The sequence below is a fragment of the Chiloscyllium punctatum genome, chromosome 45 (genome assembly GCF_047496795.1).
Source record: "Chiloscyllium punctatum isolate Juve2018m chromosome 45, sChiPun1.3, whole genome shotgun sequence".
NCBI classification, from domain to species: domain Eukaryota; kingdom Metazoa; phylum Chordata; class Chondrichthyes; order Orectolobiformes; family Hemiscylliidae; genus Chiloscyllium; species Chiloscyllium punctatum.
Genome location: NC_092783.1, coordinates 56,528,674 through 56,546,631, shown reverse-complemented (window position 1 = coordinate 56,546,631; position 17,958 = coordinate 56,528,674). Strand labels below are relative to the sequence as shown.

At 45.9% G+C, this 17,958-nt stretch overlaps 1 protein-coding gene across 13 annotated transcripts in view; it reads right to left on the bottom strand.

Moving 5' to 3' along the window:
- Window positions 1–15,414, bottom strand: part of nfasca (neurofascin homolog (chicken) a) — a 306,806-nt gene extending 291,392 nt beyond the window's left edge. For all 13 annotated transcript variants that reach the window (XM_072563836.1, XM_072563841.1, XM_072563843.1 and 10 more), the window contains exon 1: window positions 15,243–15,414. The gene's annotated coding sequence lies outside the window, so the exon portion shown is untranslated. The remainder of the gene's footprint in view (window positions 1–15,242) is intronic.
- Window positions 15,415–17,958: the final 2,544 nt, after the last annotated feature.

Below are 17,958 nucleotides of genomic sequence, written 5' to 3'. Positions count from 1 at the left end.
TAAGTTTATTAGGGACAAGAGAATGACCAGGGAAAGTGTAGGACCCATCAGGGACCAAAGTGGAAATCTGGGTGTGCAGCTGGACATGTAGTTGTGGATTTAAATGAGTATTTTGCATCTGAATTAGAAACAGACAATGTAAGTTTTAAAATGAGGGAGGAGAACTATGTAAATTAATTAGCATTGAGAGAGGCAGGGGGGATGAGGACGCAAGGGATGGGATGGCAGGGACCATTACATTAATTTTCAATCCTCTCTAACCAAGGAGAGGCGTAGGGGACTGGAGGGCAGTTAATATGGTCCCATTATTCAAGGAAAGAGGTAGAGGCAAAACATGAAAGTATAGATTGGTGAACAATTCATTTATTTTCTGTGACCTATTTACATGCTAATTATACATATATAAGCAAAAGATATGGGATACAAAGATTTTGGGAGTACAAAGGATCAAAAAATGGGGCACTGAAGATCACTGATATTGAGAATAGTTATAAAGACAAACAGCCTGAGCCTACCCAGTAAGGTAGGGAAAGTAAGGCAGCAAGAGAGAGTATTGGAAAACATTCTGAGAGACAGAATTAATCACCACTTGGAGGGGCAGGGATTAATCAGCGAAAGTCAGCAAAACTTTGGAGATCATTGGAACATGTTGGAGAAGATCATATCTAACGGGTTTGATTGAGTTTTTTGAGGTGGTCACTCAGTGTGTAGGTGAACGTTGATGTAGTTCACATGGACTTCAGTCAGGAGTTTGACAAGATATCACATGGAGACTAGTTAAAAATGATAGACGGGACTGAGGACAATTTGGCAAAAATTGGCTTTGAGACAGGACGTGACAATCAAAGGTTAGAACATAGAACATAGAAAGGTACAGGCACAGAACAGGCCCTTAGGCCCACGATACTGTGCCGAGACTTAATCCTAATGTAAAATATAGTAACTTAACCTATGGACCCCTCAACTCACTGCTATCCTTGTGCATGTCCAACAGTCGCTTAAATGTCCCCAATGACTTCGCTTCCACCACCTCAACTGGCAATGCATTCCATGCATTCACAACTCTGAGTAAAGAACCTACCTCTGATGTCTCCTTTATACCTTCAAACTATGACCTCTTGTACCAGTCAATTCTGCCCTGGGGAAATGTCCTGGTTGTCTTGTTTTGTGACAGGAAGCCTGTATCTAGTGACATACAAGAGGATTTGGTGCTGGGTCCCCTGCTAGTTGTTGTACACATTAATGAGCTAGACATGAATATAGGAGTTTGATCAGTAAGTTTGCAGATTACGTGAAAATGAGTGATGTGGTAAATAGCAAGGAGGAAATCCTTACCCGACAGGACGATATTGATGGGCTGGTCAGATGGGCTGAACGTTAGCAAATAGAATTTAATCTGGAAAAACGTGTGGCAACCATTCTGGGAAGACTAACAAGACAAAGCAATATGTGATGAATAAGAGGGACTGAGGAAGTACAGAGGAATAGAGAAACGTTAGTGTGCATGTTCACAGATCCTTGAAGGTCACAGATCAAGTGGATAAGCTGGTTAAGAAAGCGCATGGGATGTTATCTTTATCAGTCAAGGCACAAGAATGCAAGAGCAGTGAGGCGATGTTGGAGCTGTCTAAGATGTTAGCTAGGGTCACAGGTGGAGTAGCAGTCACCACACTATGCAAGGATATGATCACACTGGAGAGGTGCAGAGGAGATTCATCAGGATGTTGGGCTGGAGTGATTCAACAATAAAGACAAGCCTAGGGCTGTTTTCTTTGTTATGTCTGTATTAATGTTCATGTCTCAATCTCACTGATACCGGTTTCCAACTGCCCCACTCTCTGATCCACTGTGTTGCCAAAAGCTTTGTATCCCATCTCCATATAACTAACTCCATATAGCTAACATAAAAATAGGTCACAGAAAATAAAAGTAAAGATAGCTGTACACAGTTGCACGGTTCTTCTCCAGAGTTGTTCGTGGGCACTGCCCTGGTGTTATTCACTCAGTGAACATGGGTGCCACTGATGAGGTCAGCATTTATTGCTAGTCCCTCATTGCCCTTGAGAAGATGGTACTGAGCTGCCTTCTTGAACTGCTGCAGTCCATGTGACATAACTAGGCTGACAATGCTGTCATCAGCAGGTGTTCAATCTGTAATTCCTTGAGGGGGGGTTAGTAAACAAGCACGAATGGATTGCAGCCCGCAAATTGCCTTCTCAGAATTTTACACCATAGGAGGAGACCATGTTTATTTATTCTTTTGCAGGATGTTCACCTCACCACTAAGGGGCTAGTATTTGGTGCCCTCTGCAATTGCCCTTGAACTGAGTGGCCTACTCAGTCATTGCAAAAGGCAGGCAAAGTCATTCAGGGGTCTAGTGTCACTTGCGAGTCAGATCAGGTAATGGTGGCAGGTTCCTTTCCCTAAACAGAATTGGTGAACTAGATGGGTTCAATCATAGAATCCCCACAATGTGGAAACAGACCATTTAGCCCAACAAGGTTCAAACCGATCCTGCAAAGAGGATCCCATCCAGACCCATTCCCGTACTCTTATCACTCTACATTTTAGCTCTGACTAATACCCCTAACCTACACATCCCTAAACACTATGGGCAACTTAGCATGGCCAATTCACCCAGCCTGCACATCTTTAGACTGTGGGAGACAACCCTAATAGACACAAGGACAACGTGTAAACTTCACACAGACAGTTGCCTGAGGCTGGAATTGAATCCAGGTCCCTGGCACTGTGAGGCAGCAGTGCTAACCACTGAGTCACCATGCCACCCATACTCTTACATTGATGATTTTGTGGTCACCATTTTGGGGACTAGTTTTCGATTCTAGATTCATTCATTAATTCCACCAGATGTCAGAATGGGATTTGAACCCACACTCAGAGTCATAGAGATGTAGAGCATGGAAACAGACCCTTCGGTCCAACACGTCCATGCCGACCAGATATTCCAACCCAATCTAGTCCCACCTGCCAGCACCCAGCCCATATCCCTTCAAACCCTTCCTATTCATATACCCATCCAAATGCCTCTTAAAATGTTGCAATTGTACTAGCCTCCACCACATCCTCTGGCAGCTCATTTCATACACGTACCACCCTCTGCGTTAAAAAGTTGCCCCTTAGATCTCTTTTATACCTCTCCCCTCTTACCCTAAACCTATGCCCTCTGGTTCTGGACTCCCCAACCCCAGGGAAAAGACTTTGCCTATTTATCCTATCCATGCCCCTCATAATTTTGTAAACCTCTATACGGTCACCCCTCAGCCTCCGACGCTCCAGGGAAAACAGCCCCAGCCTGTTCAGCCTCTCCTTGTAGCTCAGATCCTCCAACCCTAGCAACATCCTTGTAAATCTTTTCTGAACCCTTTCAAGTTAACAACATCTTTCCGATAGGAAGGAGACCAGAATTGCATGCAATATTCCAACCGTGGCCTAACCAATGTCCTGTATAGCCGCAACATGATCTCCCAACTCCTGTACTCAATACTCTGACCAATAAAGGAAAGCATACCAAATGCCGCCTTCACTATCCTATCTATCTGTGACTCCACATTCAAGGAGCTATGAACCTGCACTCCAAGGTCTCTTTGTTCAGCAACACTCCCTAGGACCTTACCATTAAGTGTTTAAGTCCTGCTAAGGCTTGCATTCCCAAAATGCAGCACCTCGCATTTATCTGAATTAATCTCCATCTGCCACTTCTCAGCCCATTGGCCCATCTGGTCCAGATCCTGTTGTAATCTGAGGTAAGCCTCTTCACTGTCCACTACACCTCCAATTTTGGTGCCATCTGCAAACTTACTAACTGTACCCCTTATGCTCGCATCCAAATCATTTATGTCCCAGGCTTTATCCCAGGTTTCTGGACTACTGGCCTGATGTCACTACCATAACACCACCACTTCCCCATCAGGAGTTGATGTCGCCCCCTAATAGGAATGTCATACTTTTGCCCATCCACTTCTAAACTTTTCTTTGTCTATCAATGAAAAATATATGTTCACAGTGTAACAATTCTCTATTTGAAGGAGGGTATTTACATCAAGTTACTCATGCTTACATAGCACCTCTAACATTGTAAAATGCACAAGACATCTCACTGGAGCCTTATCTAGAAACAGAAGGCATTGTCAGTCTGTCCAGGACCTCACATTTTTGGGGATAAAAAAAATCAGTGCCAGTGGTGATGGCCAAGTTATAAATATACAATGAATATCAATGATCTGGATATAACGAGTCTTCAACCTTTCTGCCTGACAGACTGACCAAAAACTACACACCTATCTCAATAGATTAATACAATATTAATGCAACACACCTAATTCATCATTTAGGTTGCCAACTCTGCTTGGATTTCATTTCCTGACCTCTGACCTGTAACCAGCCTACCCCTCCCCCCCCACACCACTGTTATAGGTTGCCTGACACATCTGTCCACATGTAGGGCCACCGCCCCCCACCAATCAGAAAGCAAACATATTCTTCAATGTCCAACTGGGTGTTTTTTCGCTGCCAATCAACAACCTTCATTCTCAAGTTGAATGTGATGAGAACTTATAAAAAGCCATTCAAAGAAAGTGTTTCTCAGCAGTGATGTAATTTCCCTTGTGGGTGTTGTCTGCTGCAGTCCCCTGGAGATCAGTGTTGCAGTCCTCGACACTATAAGGAAATCCTGCAATGCTGGAAACTGTTACCCATCATTTAGTCAATAAGGCAAAGCAACCCGCTTGATCAAATTCCTATTCAGCACTTTTAAACATTCACTCACCAGCACCAACTCAGTGGCAGCAGTTTGTACCATTTACAAGATGTACAGCAGTAACTCACTCAGTCCCCTTCTTACAGCAACAGCTAGAACTGCAAAAGCAGTAAGTGCATGGAAACACCAGCACTTTCAAGTTCCCCTCCAGCTCGCACATCATCCTGCCGTAGTTGTGGTAAGTTCACTGAGCTGGGCAGTTGATTTGCAGACGTTTCATTCCCTTTCTAAGTGACAGCCTCAGTACTTTGGAGTCTCCTATGACAACAGGCAGACACCTAGCAATCCGCATCCATGAACACCAACTAGCCACTAAACACCGTGACCAGCTGTCCCTTGCAGCCGTACACACAGACAACAAGGACCACAAATTCGACTGGGCCAACACAATGATCACACGACAAGTCAAACAAGACAGGCAGAGAATTTTTAGAGGCATGGCACACAACCATGGGCTCCATCAATAAACATATTGACCACTGCAACGAACAGCTGGAACCGACAACTGGAAGCAGCAGGAACGGAACCTAATAAATTCCAGGAGGCACAGTACAGCAGCACTTCACAGGAGACTCCAAAAGATTGAGGATGTCACTTAGACAGGGGATGAAGCATCTAAAAATCTACTTCACAGCTCGACAAACTTGTCCACAACTATTCCTGAAGAAGGGCTCATGCCCGAATCGTCGATTCTCCTGCTCCTTGGATGCTGCCTGACCTGCTGCGCTTTTCCAGCAACATATTTTCAGCCATGTCCACAACTATGGTAACCAGCACACGAGCTACAAATCTTTATGCAAACCTTGAACACCATCCTGATTTGGAACTATAATTCCCATTTTATTCATCATAGTTAGGTCAAAACTTGGAATTCACTTCTGAAGGTGCCCAATCTCAAATGGATTGCAACGGTTCAAGATGGAAGAATTTGAACCATTGTAAACTGCGAGGAGGCAAGTGTGGAACTCCAAAAAGAAACATTGAAAGACACCATAAAATAGGGGTACAATTCTAAAGGTGATCCAGGAGCAGAAGAACCTGGGTGTATATTTGCACAAATCATTGAAGATGACAGAACAAATGGAGAGGGGAGTTTATAAAGCATGTAGTTTCCTTGGCTTTATTATTAGGGGTGTGGAGTTCAACAGCAAGGAATTGGTGTTGACCTTGTAGAAGACACTTGCTAGACTTCAGCTGGAGCATTGTGTATGATTGTGGGCACCATATTAGAGGAAAGACATGAACGCATTGTAGAGAGTGCAGAAGTAATTTGGGGGAATGGTTCCAGGAATGAGAAGTTAGGTTGAAGAAGGTGGGACTGTCTTCCTCAGAGAGAAGCCAGCTTAGAGAAGATTTAATAGAGGTTTTCCAAATCATGAGCTTACTGGATCGAATAGTTATGGAGAAGCTGTCTCTGCTTATAAAAGGAATTTGACTGAGAGGGTATGGATTCAAAGTGATGTGCAAAAGAAGCAAGGGTGATGTGGGAACAAGGGCCGATGTGGGAACAAGGGTGATGTGCGAAAAAAAGAACATTTTCACACAGTGAGTAGTGAGGGAATGGAATAAAGTCTGGAAATATGGTGGAGGCAGATTCAATTGAAACATCAAGAGGGCACAGGATAATTACTTGGACAGAAATAGTGTGTGTGGAATAAAGTAGGAAATTGGTGCAAAGTAACGATGCTTGTTTGAAAAGCCCATGGAAATATGATGGCCTGAACAGCCAGTGATTTTGTAAAGGTGACTCACCAGGATCTTCTCAAGAATGGGCAATGAATGTTGGTCTTGCCAATGACATTCACAGCCCGTGGAAAAGAAAAATATTTACTGAGTTATCTATACTTATAAAGGGGCTTCTTGCACTTCTCTGTCAGTTGATGAGTGATCATCTCCCAGATGTCCAGAACACATATTGACAGCTGATTGCAGCGAACATTACAAAGGGAACATGTGTTCTGCACATGACACATCAGCTTAGATGACTACGAGCTCTGTGAGGTAGGTTACTTATGAGACTTTATCAGGATTGCAGCCACACCCTTAAGTCTAACAAGAAAATGTACATTATCTGCATCTTCCAAGTGACGAAGCAGTCATTTGGTCAAAGATGAAAAACAGAACCTTCAGGCCATCTCTTAAAGACAATGGTGTCACTTACTTGCAATGTAATTGCTGTTGTATTGTAAGCAATCAATTTGTACACAGCAAGCTCCTGCCAAAAGGAATATGGTCATGGCCACGTTATATGTTTTAAAACGTGGGCTAAAGGATAAATATTGGTCAGGATAATGGGGAGAGTGCCCATACTCTACTTCAAGATGTGCATGGGATCTTCTGTGCACAACCTGAGAGGGGAGGTAGAGGATCAACTCAAAATCACATCCAAACACAGTATTTCTGACAGCGCAGCACTCTTGCAGCCCTGTGCTGTTGAGTCAACCTAGCTTTTGCGCTCAATTCTGTGAAGTAGGAGCTGAACTCACAATCTTCTGACTCATAGCAACAACAAAAACAGTTCTGAAGAGTCGTCACTGGACCCGAAACACGAACTCTTTCTTCCACAGATGCTGCCAGACCTGCTGAAGTTTATTTAACATTTTCTGTTTTTATTTCTGATATCCAGCATCTGCAGTTCCTTGGGGTTTTTTTTTTGACCTTCTGATTCACAGGAAACTGAATGAATACATGTTAAAACTGCAAAACTATTGGTGAAGGAGAAGAAGACTATTCACCTTGTTGAGTCTGTTCTGCCATTCAATGACTGATCTGGTAATCCTCAACTCCCCTTTGCTGCCTTTTCCCCAGAACCCTTCATTCCTTTACTGATTAAAAATCTGTCTGTTTCAGTAAGCAGACAAAATATCGAACACATTGTTGAAGGAGAGACGTAATGACAGCGTACTGTACTGAGCTCATAGTTCTGGTCATTCAATATGCTTGAAGATCAACAAACACATACTGTGTCGTTATTCTGAATGAAGTGAAAACAACTGTATATTACAGTGAAATTCAGTGATATATTGGTCGTTCTGCTATAATAAGTGTTTGGCTAAAGCGAATTCACTGTAAAGTGATTGATGAATTGGGGACACTGTTTCTAAAGCGTGAACTTCTAAAATGTGCATTGGCTGTAACAGGAGTACATTGCCAACACTTTTAAGCGCAACTTTTCTGTAACGTAGGGCAGTACAAGAACACAACCATCGTGTTACAGAAGAATGACCTGCATCTTGCACATCTCAATGCAGCGACTGAAGGTCTCCTAAAGAATATCGAAATTGGAGAATTGCCTTTTTACACTCAAACGGCTTGTACTGTTCACCCAGTTATCAGTGTAAGCAGGTTTTATTGGACTGCAGGACTGGGATCACAGCTTTCACTTTGACGACTGCTGTGCTGCGGGTTGAATCATTGAAACTCTCAATCACTCAGCTTCTGCAAACCAGGAGACATGGAAATAAATGTAGGAAATGAGTTGAAGATTATCAGATCAGCCACCATCAAATCGAATGGCAGAGTGGATTTGATGGGCCGAGTGGCTTACTTCAGCTCCTATTATTCTTTTACTTGAAAGCTGTATGATATCTCGTTCACATTTTGAAAGATTGGGAAGAACTTATTCAAAATTCAGACTGTCCATTCTAGATATTTTCTAACTCAACCTGTTTGGAAATGTTACAATACACCCTCAGGAACAGGTGGGACTTGACCTCAAGCCTCCTGGCCCAGAGGTAGGGAATTGGATTTTTATGTCACATACAGAAACTGGGGTTGTTCTCCCCACAGCAGAGGAGGGGATGTGATGGAGGTGTTTAAAATCACGAATACCCTTGATCATAGAATCCTTAAAGTGTGAAAGTAGGTCATTCAGCCCATCAAGTCCATACCGACCCTACAAAGAACATCCCATCCTATTCCTGTAACTCTGCATTTCCCATGGCTAATCCACCTAGCTTGCACAGCCTTGGACTGTTGGAGGAAACCCATGCAAACACAGGGAGAATGTGCAAAATCCACGTAGACAGCAGCCTGAGGCTGGAATGAACGCAGGTCCCTGGTGCTGTGAGGCAGCTGTACTAACCACTGAGCCACTGTATCACCCAACTAGGAAGTGTTAAGAAAACATTGGTTTCAATCGGTGAAGGTTCAGTAAGCAAGGGTGGCACGGTGACTCAGTGGTTAGTACTGCTACCTCACAGCACCAGGGTCCCAGGTTTGATTCCAGCCTTGGCCAACTGTCTGTGTGGAGTTTGCATATTCTCCCAGTGTCCGCAAGGGTTTCTTCTGGGTACTGCAGTTTCCTCCCGCAGGCCAGGTGAATTGGCCATGCTAAACTGCCCATAGTGCTAGGTGCATTCATCAGAGGGAAATGGGTCTGGGTGGGTTACTCTTCGGAGGGTTGGTGTGGACTGGTTGGGCCGAATGGCCTGTTTCCACACTGTAGGGAATCTAATCAGAGGAAATAGGATTGTGGTAAAAGAACCTGAGGTAGCATTCGGAAATTTATTTTTTAAACATTGATTTGTGATTTGCAATGCACTGCTTGAAAGAGCATTGGAGGTAGATTCAATTGTAACTTTCAAAAGAAAATTGGACAAATGCTCCAAGGTAAAAACTATGCAGGCCAGCAAAGAGGTTGGCAGTAAGATTAATTAGATAACGTGATGAAAGATGAAGAATTGATATACATTAACATTATTTTGGAAGGTACATTTCAGATAGATTCAGATGAATGTGGGTCATTTGTATGGAGGTTTACTTCAAAGTATAATCAAGGCGAGAGGCTTATGAAACAATAACTTTACTCCAACATTACTCAGAAAGCAAAAGGATGTAGACAACCCATGGTTTGCTAATGAAAATTGTCTATACTACAGAAATTGTAGTGGTTTCTGACAGTTGAGTAAACATTGATTATTCTGAATAGCAAAAAAACTTCAAAGATTTATTTTAGTTCCGAAAACCCAGAGATTAAAGGGTTTTAGGATGGTTTAGAGGAAACCTGACAGTGATCAGAAGCAAATTTAGTTTTCTCTCCTTACAGAATTCTGCACAGTCCTTGGAAAACACAATCCCCCTCAGTAGAAAAGTCAAGTTTGTGCAGCTTCCAAACCAGGAGAGTTTGTTTCATAATCTGCAAGTTACCAGAAGATGAGAATATTTAAGCTCTTGGTTTAAAGAGTATTCATATAAAGAGATTCCATACTTCATAGTAAAGAAACAGAGGCAAATCAGTTTAGTAGAATTTAAAGATTTTAAGATGGAAGAGTAGTTTCTCTGTACTTGAATCTCTGTAAACTGATCGTGTTGACAAGCAGATTAAAAACTTTGTTCTGGTGTGTGCTTTAAGATTTTTTAAAATTGCTTTCTACATCTAGACAGCTTGTGTTTTATTTAATTATTTTTGGCTTTTGTACAATAAACTTTTGTCCTGGTGTTAAAGAAACTGCAGCCTCTTGTGATCTTGCTTCAAGTGAAGAAGACATTTGGTATGCTTGCCTTATTGGTCAGAATATTTGAGTATAGGAGTTGGGAGGTCATGTTGTGGCTGTACAGGACACTGGTTAGGCCAGTTTTGGAATACTGCGTGCAATTCTGGTCTCTCTACTACAGAAAGGCTATTGTGAAACTTGAAAGAGTTCAGAAAACACATACAAGGATGTTGCCAGGTTGGAGGGTTTGAGGTACAGGGAGAGGCTGAATAGGCTGGGGTATTTTCCCTGGAGTGTCGGAAGCTTGGAGGGGGGGGGTGACCTTATAGAGGTTTATAAAATCATAAGGGGAATGGATAGGGTAAATAGGCAAGATCTTTTCCCTGGGTCGGGAAAGTGGGAATGTTATTCCCAAATGCAGACCAACTCTCTAACTGTATATAAAACTGGACACAGCCAGAGTGCCATCAGTTGTCATTAAAACCCATCTGGTTCACTTAACATATTGATTCTTAAATGGTTAACGATAAGCTCTGCCCCATCAGGATGATCCTGGGAGGAGCTGACCCATGTCAGAAGGAGTCCTTTAAGAATCCCAAAGGGTAAAACCTGTAATACAGGAAATAGTCATAATAGAGCACCACGAAGAGGGGTCACCAACCCAGCCCCACTCACACTGTCTCCCCTAACTCACTGCCTCCCATACACTCACCCTGCCCCCCCACCCACTGTCACCCCCTCACCCTCCCCCCCCTCACCCACTGTCACCCCCTCACCCTGCCCCCCCTCACCCACTGTCACCCCCTCACCCTGCCCCCCCTCACCCACTGTCACCCCCTCACACTGACCCCCCCACCCATTGTCACCCCCTCACCCTTTGTCACCCCCTCACCCACTGTCACCCCCTCACCCAGCCCCTCCTCACCCACTGTCACCCCCTCACCCTGCCCCCCCTCACTCACTGTCACCCCCTCACCCTGCCTCCCCTCACCCACTGTCACTGTCTCATAGGTGCGTTTTACCTTTTTGTCTCCTTCTGGGGCTGCAGGGGTTTCACAGTGAGCTTCAATGGCTGCTCTTACAATTTACAACATGTAGCTAAAGCAGGAATGTGTGAGCACTCTTATAGTGAGCCTGATGTCTCACAAGGGACAATCATACATCCAAGACGGAACATGACTGGCTACTTGTTGTGAACCTACTTACTGTTCATCCAAGTGATGCCTAACCTCTGCTCAGAGTATCATTTGGGTATCCTTTCCCAGCTATATCAGCTTTCTCATTCCTGATGAAGGGCTTATGCCCGAAACACCGTCTCTCCCACACCATGGATGCTGCCTGACCTGCTGTGCTTTTCCGGTGCCACACTTTTGGCATCATCTGCAGTCCTCACTTTCTCCAGCAATATCAGTAGCCCAGACTAATACCAACAAGAAAGACTGGTAGAGGAGATTGTATCCAAGATAGCCCAGAGTAGAGGCACAAAGTAAAACCACTGTCATCCCAGAACACCATTAGAGAGAGAGGACCGGTGGTGAGTTTAACCTGAGGGTCACTTCATCTGAGATGCGAGAAGTGGGACCTTCATCTGTCCCATTATAAGATGCTAACAACCATGAACCCATAAAACCCTTCTGGATGGGAACTCTGCTGTCCTTCCTGCTACCAGCTCACCTGAATCCAGACCCAATGTGATTGGCTCTTAATGGTCCTCTGAAATGACCCGAGCCAGTCAGTTAGATCGGGACAGTTAGGGATTGGCAGGAATGCTGGCCTTGCAGTGCTGCCTACATCCCAAATTACCCATCCTTACAGGACAAAGTAAATAACATTGCAACAACACAATCTGAATTGATACGAGCGGCTGCCGAGCTGATTTTAAGCTGCGTTTCTCCTGGTATTCGTTGGCTTGGACAGTGAGGTGAACCTGGAAATTTCTCGGGCCCCATTATCACTCCTGCCCTGAAAGGAATTTAATTGAAAGAATCTATTTCTCCCAGACCTTTCCTTCCCTGAAACATCAGTCAACACCGATCCCCCCCAAGCACGTGTGTGAAACCCAAAGGGAGGAACATGCAAAAACTGGATGATTTGCAAACCGAACACATAAATTAGACACTTAAAATCTACTGTGTTTACTGCGCCTACCGCTTTTCGAGATGTGAAGACAATGTACGGTCCGCCTGGTGTTAATGTTTGAATTTAATAAACTTCGCGATGAACGTGTTTTCTGAGTGAAAAGGCTTGGGACACACCGCCCTCCCTCTCTGTTTAAGTGAGCAACAGAAAATCAAGAATTCTTCAGGGGAAGCAGAGGGGTCTGGCTCTGTCGCTCAGGACATTGCAATGTGCTGCAGTTAGCGCTGGCCCAAGCTGAGGTCGCTCGCCGATGCTAGCGGAATATCGCTGAGCTGAGCGGATTCCCTTATTCCGAGGGTTCAGGGATATGCGGAGGACCCCAGAAGGTCACACACCTCTGTCCTCTATCCCACCAAGTGGGGTCTTTACCCCGACACTGTAACCCACCCAGCCCTACTCACACTGTCTGCACTAACTCACTGCCTCCCACCCCCTCACCCTGTCACCCACCCACTGTCACCCCTATCACCCCCCCCACTCTGCCTCCCATCCACTGTCACCCCCCACTCTGCCTCCCACCCCCTCACCCTGTCACCCACCCACTGTCACCCCTATCACCCCCCCCCACTCTGCCTCCCATCCACTGTCACCCCCCACTCTGCCTCCCACCCCCTCACCCTGTCACCCACCCACTGTCACCCCTATCACCCCCCCCCCCACTCTGCCTCCCATCCACTGTCACCCCCCACACTGCCTCCCACTCCCTCACCCTGTCACCCACCCACTGTCACCCCCTCACCCCTGACTATCACCCCCCACACTGCCTTCCAGTCCCTCACCCTGTCACCCACCCACTGTCACCCCTATCACCCCCCCACTCTGCCTCCCATCCACTGTCACCCCCCACACTGCCTCCCACTCCCTCACCCTGTCACCCACCCACTGTCACCCCCTCACCCCTGACTATCACCCCCCCACTCTGCCTCCCATCCACTGTCACCCCCCACACTGCCTCCCACCCCCTCATCCTGTTACCCACCCACTATCACACCCTCACCCTGTCACCCACCCACTATCACACCCTCACCCTGTCACCCACTCACTATCACACCCTCACCACTCTCACCCCCCACACTGCCTCCCACCCCCTTACACTGTCATCCACTCACTATCTATCCTCATACCATCTCCCAACCCCTCACCCACTATCACCCACCCTGACACTGTCTTCCATCCACTCACTCACTGTCATACCCTCACACTGCCACCATCCACTGTCACCCACTCACACTATCTCCCACTACTCTCACCCACTCACTATCATCCTCTCACACTGTCTCCCACCCATTGTTACCCCTGCAGTGCCACTCACTGGGAGCTGGGGATTAAGGTTAAAACAGGCCATATCACCAGAATGTTCTCAAATGTATTCATTGTCTTCTCTCTGCGCTCTCCTCCCCATCCCACGACACCCTGTAATGTCCATTTTGTGGAAGCATCTCCACCCTGGACTCAACAGGAACTGGCCCAGGAGGAGAGGTGGAGATTAAGGGCATTCTGTATCCTGACCTAGACATTAAGATCTAAAACCAGAAGTTGCTGGAAAAGCTCAGCAACTCTGGCAGCATCTGTGGAGAGTTGATGTTTCCGATCCTGTTCAAAGGCAGGGTCACCAGACCTGAAATGTTAACTGTGAATTCTCTCAGATGCTGGGTTGGACCGAAGGGTCTATTTTCAAGCTGTACACCTCTATGACTCTATGCTGTCAGACCTGCTGAGCTTTTCCAGCGACCCCTGGTTTGGTTTCTGATTTACAGCATCTGCAGTTCTTTCAGATTTTTTTCCATCCACACGTTAAGGTGCCTAGTCCTCAATATAGGCTCAGGGGGTAATCCCAAATACGTGACCATCCTGTCCCCAAGTTCCAGCCCCTCAAGGAAGTGAGGGTGAGTGGATAGTTAGTGGGAGGGGCTAGGAATGTTTCTCACCGTTTTTATGAGTCACTAGATTAAAGGGATCCCATGCCCCATATTGGGTGAGGGTGAGGGTGGTATCACAGCCCATAGAGTAGGGGTTTCTCAGGGCCTGTCCCCCAGGGGGAGGCAGAAATTACATCTGCAGGTTAAAGAGATTTCTCTGTCCTCCCTGGTAAAGGGAGTCTTTTTTACTATCTTCACCCCCCTCCCCCCCACGTTAAAGGGGTCTCGATCTTTATTTTAATGTGGACATCCAAACTCCCCCAGCCCCTGTTAAAGGGGTCCCTGTCTCTCTCACTCTCTGTTCCCTGTTAAAGGGGTCTCTTTCTCTCTCTTCTTTCCTGTTAAAGGGGTCCCCACGCTCTCTGTCACCCTATTAAAGGGGTCCCCTCTTAAAGGGGTCTGTCTGTGTCCCACTGTTAAACGGGTCCCTTTCTCTCTGGGCCCCCTGTTAAAGGGGTCTCTCTCTATCCTCTGTTAAAGGGGTCCCACACTCTCTCTGTCCCTCTGTTAAAGGGGTATCTCTCTCTCTCTCTCTCTGTTCTCCCAGTTAAAGGGGTGTTTCTATCCCCCTGTTCAAGGACGTCCTGTTAAAGGGGTCTCTCTCTCTCTCTCTCCTTCCCCTGTTAAGGGGGTTTCTCTAACCCCGGGTTAAAGGGACCAGAAGCCTTATTGAAGGATTTCCTGACATCTCTCACACACACAGCTCTGTTTGCCTGCACACACCCATCCAAGCTCCTAATGCCATAAGGGCCTCTCCTGCTCCAATTGTTCCATTTACAGGAGCACAGGACTCGCCCATGCGAGGCTGGCCCTGTCTCTGTCAGAGACTGTCCTGCTCCTAGCTCCTTATCGCTGAGGGGGTGAGTCCCAGGGCCACTGCAGGATGCGCAGCATCTCAGTCCCGCAGTTAGTGTGTGTGCCGGACCCGACTCCCAGAGCGCTGTCCCTCCACCGGCTCCGGCTCTCACCTGGATCCTTTTCGCTTCTCCTCCTGCTCCTGTTCCTGCTGCAGACACTCTGCTCCCTTCGCCTTTTTAATCGTTTCTCCTCCCTCCGCTATTTCAGGTGCATTTCACAGAGGCGCCGCAATACAGCAAACAAACCCCAGATACTCTCATCGCCGTGCGCGCCCCTGAGCTCCCTTGCGCGCTCCCGGACGCCTATACGCGTCCCCGGCACCCATTGAGCGCAGTGCGTGGGGAGGGAAAAGCCAGCGTGTGCGCGCCCCCGATATATCAGCATTGCATAAAAGGCCCAGAAGCGCGTTCTCGCTGTCCGGGGAACCTATCTCCACATCAATGATTTTTATTTAGCTTCGCAGGTAGAATAAAGGAGAACCCTAAAGCTTTCTATAGATATCTGAGGAATAAAAGAATGACTAGGGTAGGAATAAAGTTAAAAATCACACAATACCAGGTTATAGTCCAACAGGTTTATTTGGAAGCACTAGCTTTCGGAGCGCTGATCCTTCATCAGATGGTTGTGGAGAATAAGATTGTAAGACATAGAATTTATAGCAAAAGTTTACAGTGTGATGTAATTGAAATTATATATTGAAAAAGACCTGGATTGTTTGTTACGTCTCTCATCTTTTAGAATGACCATGTTGGTTTCAGTTCTTTCATATGTAAATCGCAAAACATTTTTTGAAAAGTTACATTCTCAAGTGCATTTTAACAATTGGTGTCATGTTGGCCCAGATAAGGCATTGAAGACGTTAACTCCCTGTGAGGCTGTCTGTGCCACAATGGTCAGACTGATTCTAAATTTACAGAATCTTACATTGGTTCATTCATTTTTTGAGCAAAGTAAAATGTAATTCTGCAAGTGCAAACTCACCATAAACTTTTATGTGTTTGGGGGGGGAGGGAGGGTGGTGTTTTCATGAGTGTCTGTGAGAGGGTGTGTGTATGTGTGTGGGTGTGAGTGTAAAGGGGTTTAAGTCTGTGAGAGGGTGTGTGTGGGAGTGTATGTGTGAGCGTATGAGGGAGGGTCTGCATGAGTGCGTGTGTGTGTGTTTAGTGCAATGGGGTCACCTGTAATGTGACATGAACCCAAGGCCAGGTTGAGGCCATCCCCATGAGTACCGAACTTGGCTATCAGCCTCTGCTCGGCCACTTTTCATTATTGCCTGTCCTGAAGTCCGCCTTGGAGGATGGTCACCCAAAGGTCCGAGGTCGGATGTCCCGAACCACTGTAGTGTTATCCGACTGGGAGGGAACACTCCTGTCTGTTGATTGTTCTGCGGTGTCCATTCATCCATTGCCATAACCTCTGCTCGGTCTCACCAATGTACCATGCCTCAGGTCATCCTTGCCTGCAGCATATGAGATAGACAACATTGAAATAGGGCTTGTCAAAGACAGAAGTGGGAAGTTGTGTGTGGACCTTGTGGAGATTGGAGAGGTTCTAAATGAATATTTCTCATATGGGTGGCACGGTGGCACAGTGGTTAGCACTGCTACCTCACAGCACCAGAGACCCGGGTTCAATTCCCGCCTCAGGCAACTGTCTGTGTAGCGTTTGCACATTCTCCCTGTGTCTGCGTGGGTTTTCTCCGGGTGCTCCGGTTTCCTCCCACAGTCCAAAGATGTGCAGGTTAGGTGAATTGGCCATGCTAAATTGCCCGTAGTGTTAGGTGTAGGGGAATGTTTCTGGATGGGTTTCGGAGGGTTGGTGTGGACTTGTTGGGCTGAAGGGCATGTTTCTACACTGTAAGTAATCTAATTTGTTTTCACTCAGGAAAAGGAGAATATTGTAGAGGAGAAGAATGAGATTCAGGCTTTTAGACTTGAAAGGATCAAGGTTAGTTACGAACAGGTGTTATCAATTCTAGAAGGAGTGAAAGTAGACAAGTCCCCTGGGCCGGATGGGATTTATCCGAGGATTCTCTGGGAAGCTAGGGGGGAGATGGTGGAGCCTTTGGGCTTGATCTTTGAGTCGTCACTCACTACAGGATTAGGACCAGAGGACTGGAGGATTGTAAATGTTGTGCCCTTGTTCAAGAAGGGAGGTAGAGATGACGCAGGTAATTAAAGACCAGTGAGCCTTTCGTCTGTTGTAGTAAAAGTTTTGGAAAGGATTATAAGAGATAGGATAGCAACAATTTGATTGGAAATCATCAACATGGATTCATCAAGGGCAGGTTGTAACCCACAAACCTCATTGAGGATTTTGAGAAGGTGCCCAAGTATATGAATGAAGGTAGGGCATTTGACGCGGTGTACATGGACTTCAGTAAAGCGTTTGATAAGATTCCACATAGCAGGCTATTGGAGAAAATGTGGAGGCAATGCATTGAAGGTGATTTAGCAGTTTGGATTAGAAACTGGCTTTCTGTAAGAAGGCAATGAGTGGTGATTGATGGAAAATATTCAGCGTGGAGTCATGTTACTAGTGGTATGTTTTGGGACACTAGGATCTGTTCTGGGACCACTGCTGTTTGTCATTTTATAAACAACTTGGACGTGGGCATAGGTGGATGGGTTAGTAAGTTTGCAGATGATACTAAAGTCGATGGAGTGGTGTACAATGTGGAAGAATGTTGCAGGTTGCAGGGAGACTAGGATAAACTGCAGAATTGGGCTGAGAGGTGGCAAATGGAGTTCAATGCAGATAAATGTGAAGGGATTCACTTTGGGAAGAATAACAGGAAGACAGAGTACTGGGTCAATGGAAAGATTC